This window comes from Manis javanica, chromosome 2 (assembly GCF_040802235.1).
Source record: "Manis javanica isolate MJ-LG chromosome 2, MJ_LKY, whole genome shotgun sequence".
Classification (NCBI taxonomy): domain Eukaryota; kingdom Metazoa; phylum Chordata; class Mammalia; order Pholidota; family Manidae; genus Manis; species Manis javanica.
Window position 1 is genome coordinate 102,870,942 of NC_133157.1, and position 7,009 is coordinate 102,877,950.

The 7,009-nt window shown below is 49.1% G+C and overlaps 1 long non-coding RNA gene across 1 annotated transcript; it reads right to left on the reverse strand.

Annotated features, from left to right (window-relative positions):
• Positions 1 to 3,382: 3,382 nt before the first annotated feature.
• On the reverse strand, positions 3,383 to 5,284 carry LOC140845147 (uncharacterized). The gene is made up of 3 exons (XR_012123869.1): positions 5,069 to 5,284; positions 3,941 to 4,054; positions 3,383 to 3,528 (listed from the first exon to the last, which is right to left on the reverse strand). It is a non-coding gene; the product is annotated as an uncharacterized lncRNA (long non-coding RNA).
• Between the last annotated feature and the right edge of the window lie 1,725 nt (positions 5,285 to 7,009).

The following is a 7,009-nucleotide window of genomic DNA, read 5'->3' on the forward strand; positions in this document are numbered from 1 at the left end:
TGGGGGGCACCAGTTTTGGTAGGTTTAGGGGCTTCCTGAGCAATGCTGGGGCTGTTCCTGAAAGCAGCGTGAGGCTAAGCTGGCAGGAATGCCCACAATGGGCAGACTGGCATTTTTTCTACTTCTCTGAAGAAATTCTGTGCCAAGGGAACTGTCTTTCCAACCTCTTCCTCTTCCCTTCTCTGATAGTTGGAGCTAACTGTGCATTACCAAAGGCCCGTGGAAAATAACGAAAAAGAACAGAAGGGCCTCACTTTGCCCTGGGTTTTTGGTCCGGGCACTAAGCAAAGTCCAGAGACCTGTGCCAGCCTTGGCTGGAGAAGGGGCCAGAAATGAGCCCTCCCCGTACTCGCCTGCTGGGTGACTTCAGGAATAATCACCACAGAGAAGGGTCTGTGAGGGACAGCGGACAGATCAGAGGTGAGGCAGAGGGGGCACACGGACTGAGGGCTGCCCTCCTCAGCCTGAGGGCCTGTATTTCCTAGAGGGAGGAGGGTCCCTGTTCACCCACAGCCAAGACTCTTTCAGCTCAGTAAAGAGCAGCCAGCCTGCTCACCATTCCCCCAAAGCTGGCCCCTCCCGCCCATGCTGTACCCAAGAGGATAGCAGGACCAGAGAGCACACGATGGGACAAGCCTGGCCCAGTAGAGCATCCCTGGTGTGGAAAACCAGGCCATTGTCTGGTTCTTTCCTCAGAGAACTTGCTTTCCACATGCAAATGGTGCACAGGATTTCTCACGCCTGAAGTTCACCATGGCACTAGGTGCCATGCAGGACAATCACCTAGGAGAATTATTGTGGAAACACTGATGCCAACCCAAACACCCAGAAATTCTGATGTAATGGGTCTGGATGGGGACACAGGCAGCGGTCTTTCTAAAGGTGCAGCCCAGGCTGAGAACCACTAACATACAGGATCTCAATCAATCTTCTCAGTTATCCCATTGAGAAAAGTGGGACATTTTAGGGACAAGAAACTGTCTCCAGTATGAGGTGATCTATATAAGATGACCAGCAGACTAGCCAATAGATTCTTGTCCAGAAACCACAATTTAATTTTCCCGTGAAGGAAAATGAAAAATTTTTTAAGAGTGGATTCATAGGTTGTCCCTGCCTGAGTGGTTTCTAGAGATAATGTGATTTAATTTTACTCTGCAAAGGGCAGTGAAGGAAAACCATCCAAGGACCTGGCCGGCCCACCTTGCATTCTCCCTGTGCCACACGGGCCTGCCTGCAGTGCGGTGAGAACGGTCAGCCCCTGGTCTGTGGGCGATTCCAGTGGGTGAGTGTCTGCACTGCTATTCTTGGTCTCTGCAGGGAGCTCAGCCATCAGACATTCACATCTTTTAATTTTTTTCTTGTCTTGGCACGAGGTAAGGGTTCCCTGAATGGTGGAGAATCAACTCAATCATTCACTGCCACCTTACACCACGGGGCCAGAAAGCAAGCTGTTCAACACAGAGCAGGGAACGTCTGAACCCCAGAAGAGGTTTGAATATCTTGTGGCCCACAGAGGGTATTTTTGTGTACAATTATGGGAATGCTTTTGTGTTTAAGAAAGACTCGGCACTAAAACAAGACCCTCATGAGGCTTGAGCACCCAGATTTGTCAACAGGCTACCCTTCCCACAGCTGCTACAGGACTGGGGAGAGAAGAGTACAACGATACTGTTGCCTCGGGAGTGTTAAAGCAAGCGCGAGTGTTGTGCACACGTATAATTACCCCCACACATGCTGCAACACATGCTCACATGAAACAACACTCAGAGCTTGTGCGGGTGCATGTAACACACGCTGGTGCAACACACACAGTATACACACGCGCCAGACCCGCGCTATCTGCAGCCCCAGAAACTTGAGGACCCTCACTGAGCACTTCCAACAACCCGCCAGTAGGGGGAAGCATTGAGAAGGTTTTGGAGGAGGAGGCCTTTGCGTCGAGGTAATAAGCAGGAAGGATTAATTGACTGTACAACCTGCATGCAGTGCCCACTATGTTCCAGGCATCATGCTAGGTGCTGCAGGGGGCCAGCAAGGAGGAAAACAAGAATGTCTCTTCCTTCAAAAACGGCTGCACACAGAGCCAGTGTGTGGCCCCTGAATGGTAGCAAAGTTGAAGCTTTGGGCCCAGCCCTGCCTGTGACTCTGTTTGTGATGTTAGGCCAGCCACTTAATCTCTGCCCCTCTTCTGGGACATGAAATGGCTGGTAGAGCAGTATCATCTAATAGAAAGACAGCACGAGCCTCAAATGCAAGCCACATCAGTGACTTTACATTCCCTAGCAGCACCTTTAAAGTAAAAGAAACAGGTAAAATTAATTTCTTTAATGTATTTGAGTTAACCCAACAGATTAAAATAGTGTTTCATTGTGTAATATAAAATTATGGAGCTACTTTATGTCATGTATGGGGGTCTTCACATCTGCTTGGACAGGACACATCACAGGTGATCAATAGCTGTATGTGGCCAGTGGTTACATACTGGATGGCATGGACAAGGCCTTGCAGCAGATTAGAATCAGCTGGGCGCTGTGAAAATTCACCTGTGCTGCTATAAAATCGCCAACCAGTGTGGGGAGGGGCCCACAATATTTGTTGTTTTGCTGAAAGCCTGAGCTTATTGCCAAAATGCCAAATGACAACCTAGCCCTTTCTTTTCGTTCATCTAGTGCACACCTCCGTCCTTCCTGACACACAGACACATATACAGATACACTCACACACCCAGATATACCCACAAATATACACACATACAGATACACATACACACAAATACAGATACACACACACACACACACACACGCACATGCACAAAGTTTAGAACGTGAAGTTAGAGTTTCCTCAGAGATCCCTTTCATTAAAAAATACAAACAGTGGGAGGGAAAAGAGAATACATGTCTCCATGTATTCTTCCCTACATGTCTGCACTTTGGACTCCCCCTGTGGTTCCGTGACCTTGTTGACACCCCTTAGGAGCACCCCCTCACGTTGTCCCCCTGCCCCCAGCAGACACCAAGGCCAGAAGGGCTGGGCCCTGCTCCCCCATGGGACTCATGACCCCCACCCTGCGGGGTGCTCCAGGGCCTTTAGGTCTCCTTGCCTGCAGGCACTTTCAGTGTGAAGAAAGTACTGCTGGGACAGGAACTTGCCTAAGGGGAACCTGGGTCCACCAGCTTCCTCATGGCACAGGTATCCAGACATGTGGCTGCTCCAACTCCAGGAAACCAATGCGGGATGAATGGCTGTTTGACGCACCCCCATCGTGTCCCTTGGACCCTGAGAGCAAAAGGATAATGGAGCAAAATCCCCTTGACACTTTTTCTACATAGGGAGAGGAAACTAAATTAATAACAAACACCCACATAGCTCCTGGTTACCTCACTCAGATTTGGGAAGAGAAGAGAGGTTTGGAGGAAATGCCGTTTTTAATTATGTAGCACTTGTATTCTAGACTTAAGTATCTCCTTGGCCATGGCGTTAGCTGACCTTGGAAATGGTCTTAAACTTCCTGAGCTTCTGTTGCCTCACCTGCAAAATAGGAATGAAAATACCTGCTGTACGGGGCTTGGGGAATAAGAAATCACACAAGGAAACTGGCTGAAACCTGTTCAGGACAGTGAAGGGTCTGAGTCTATGCCCTCCTTGTAAGCAAACAGGTGAGCCTGCCAGTTTCAAGGATGATGGTGGAAGATTCGACTCCTGGGTCAGAGATGAAGGATTCTGTCATTCCCAGCCACAACAGCAGGCAGGCAGCTGGGTTTTCTTTCATGGGAACCCTACACCCCAGTTCCCACAGGACCATGTGACAAGGGCCAGGTGAAACCTACAGACAGGACAGGACTTTGAGCTTAGCTACCCTCCTCATATAGAATGAGTAAGCTTGCCTAAGCGTTTCCCCCAAGGGACACTTTCCCTTTTCTCTGTTGGGCAGTGAACAAACCTGCTCTCTGCTCAGGAGACAGCCACTGCCTCTGTCGTCCCAGGCTGTTTGCTCTACAGACATCCTCAGAAAGTGGGTCCTGCACAAAATCTCGAACAAAAGCGGGCAGCCCCTCTGTGGGCACAAGGACAGAAGGGCAGAGGCCCATGGAGAATTCTCTCCACAGAAGACCAGGTGAAGTGCAAGTACTATGCATACCCCAGGTATCCTGCCACACATGTTCTGACAATTGTCCTGTGGGAATGCAGGGCAGAAAGGCGCCATCGTGCTGCTTCTGTAGATAAGGGGGTCCCAGGAAGGAAGGGGTTAGGTATTTGCCCAGGGCCATCCAGTGCCTTGGTGAATTGCCATGTTTGACACTGAGAAATCTAGACTCCAGGACCCTGGCAAGATTATCTCTAATGTCACTCAGCCTCATTCATCCCCACCACAAGCTACAAATTGTAACACTCGGCAGTCACTGCCCTTAGAGTCTTCTGAGGCTTCCAAGGCTGAGCCCATCTGAAAATAGGTGATATGTGTGCAAAACACTTGGCTTTGTTCCGGGATATCAAAATGCTCCCAGGGGCAGCTCTGACCCACCAACGAGGAAGTCAGAGGGAGAGGAGTAAGCTCAGGGACACTCAGGGGCAATTGGGACCCTCAGAGTACCCGTGGCTGCTTTGAGCTTCCAGGAGCAGAAGCAGCTGAGCTTCCTGGAGTTGGGGATGAGAAGGCCTGGGGGGTCAGCCAGCCACCCTCACTCCTGCCTTGCTTTGTCGCCAACAGATCCAGACCTGAGCAGTTCTTTGTGTGCAAACAAGATGGCCGGACTCGAGAGGTTATGTGGCCTGGGGAATGAGGTGTTTTGCTTCAACAGATGCCAGTGAGTCTCTTGCCCTGGAGGGGTTCTCACTGCACCCCTGTGAGGAGGGTCTTGTGCAGGAGCTAGGAGAAGCCCTTCACACACATCATCTTTTTTTTTTCATTAAGGTATCATTGATATACACTCCTTTTTCATGAGGTCTTCTCTGTTCTCCAGGTGTATGCAGTCTGGCACAGCCTTCTTTCCCATTACTTTTTTAGGATTAGTTGTATTAACTATATTTTCGTATTATATGCGGTTTTGGGAGGACTTCTCTGTCTCACCTCTCATGCCGCCATCTTTAATCCTCAGCTCAAGTATTTTCTTAATCTTCATGAGACATGCTCAAGTCACACCACAACAAAATTCTGATTCATTAAAATACTGCACTAGCTCTGAGGACCCCAAATGCTTCCAATCAAGGGCTTGTGGGTTATCCACACATTTTTAAAAAGAGGAGGTCTAGAAGCAAAATCCCTTAAACAACTCTCCTGGCAGCCCGCTGCAGCCAAGTAGCTCAGTCTGAATCAATAGATGAGCAGGTGTGCACGCGCTGTTTGCCGGTTAAACTGCAAGGCGACAGGTAACTCCTTCCTTGGTATGAACGTACACTGCCCTCTAGTGTGCAAATGTCAGAAGCACACCTCCTCTCCTCAGGATGTACAGGATGGCCGCCCTGGTCTTCCCAGGAACCCGAAACAAAGCCCAGGTTTTCCCACTCTGAAGAATGGGCTATTTCCACGTGGCCTGTCCCACACAGACAGCAGGGACCCCTGTGTGAAAATCTCAGGTATCAGTGTGCCGGGTGGGGCTGCCAGCACCCTTCGGCGGGTCCACTCTATAAGGAGGAATTTTTTTTTTTCTCTGAGGGGACGTTTTGTTGAACATTTGCTATAGTCAGTCATCCCTGAACCATTAACCCTAATGACAAATGGCAAGTTGTTATTTGGCTATTTTCAACTTGGATTCCACACACCTCAAATGTATTTCCTATTCTCTCCCAGGTCACCATCCCTTTAGAAACCAAGTATATTTCCAAAGACATTACTCCATGTACACTAAGGCGCAAAACAACTCCTCGTGTTCGAATTTTAGCAAAATGTTTGTATGTACAAAAAGCAGAGGAGTCCTCTATTGTAATGATTTGTAGCCTTTGAGGAAGTGGAAAAGTCTGAGTTCGACTTGACCCTCAGTATAAATGGGGGAGGAGTGAGAGGGGACACTTCCCAGGGTAGTAGCCTAGACCAACCAAGCACCCCTGTTGATGTTTTCAGAGCAGGCCTGGGGCCGGGGGCCAGGGAGACCACCTCTTGAGCACACACTCTCTATACAGGGGACTTTTGATATTCCAGAAGGCCCTGACCTCAAGCAGTTGCAAGTTATAAAAATTCATGGATATCTTAAGAGCACACTATTCTCCCCATAAATGCAGTAGCATAAAATAAAAAACATAATCAGGCCATGTCCCAGTCAGCAACTATTGTAACGCTAAGAAGCAGCCACAAACACTTCAGGAACACAGTACTTTGTTTTTTATGGTTAGCTGGGGTGACCCTACTTCATGCTATGGGTCTTTGGGTTGACCAGGGTAGCTCTCTGTTGTGTGTTTCTCATTTTTTTAAATGCTGTCTGGGGCACATTCTCATGGTAGTAGGAGAAGCCCAAGAGGGAAAGCTTAACCCTGTGAGCATGTTCCCAGCCTTTGCTTAGATCAGATCTGCTAATAAATAATTGGCCAAAATAAGCCACGTGACCAAACCCCAAATCAACAGGCAGGGATTTACACTCTGCACTTGCTGTGTGCATTGGGTTGGAGGGAGTGGGGACCAGAGAAAAACACTTGTTCAACAGTAATGCAAACCCACACACCCCTTTGGGCCCTTGAGCTCATCAGTGATAGATACACAGAGCCATGCAGCGGCTGATGCAGGCCTGCTCTCTGGGGGGCAACTTAGCACAGCAAACTGCAGGATTTATGTGAAGGCCTCAGAAAAATGACTGATTGCTACTTTGCATAAAGATCACTCAAGGATAGATAGAACTGTGCAGGCCAACTTGGCAAAGGCTCTGGGGTTGTGCAATTTCTTAGGGCCGAGAGTGCTCCCGGCAGACAGGTACTCACTGTGGCCATTGCGGGGTGGACGGTGGTGATGTCACTACAGGCGGCTCATGGTTTTGATTCAAGAGCTCGCTCCTTGAAGTGGGTGGCCCCTCAGAGATTCTCC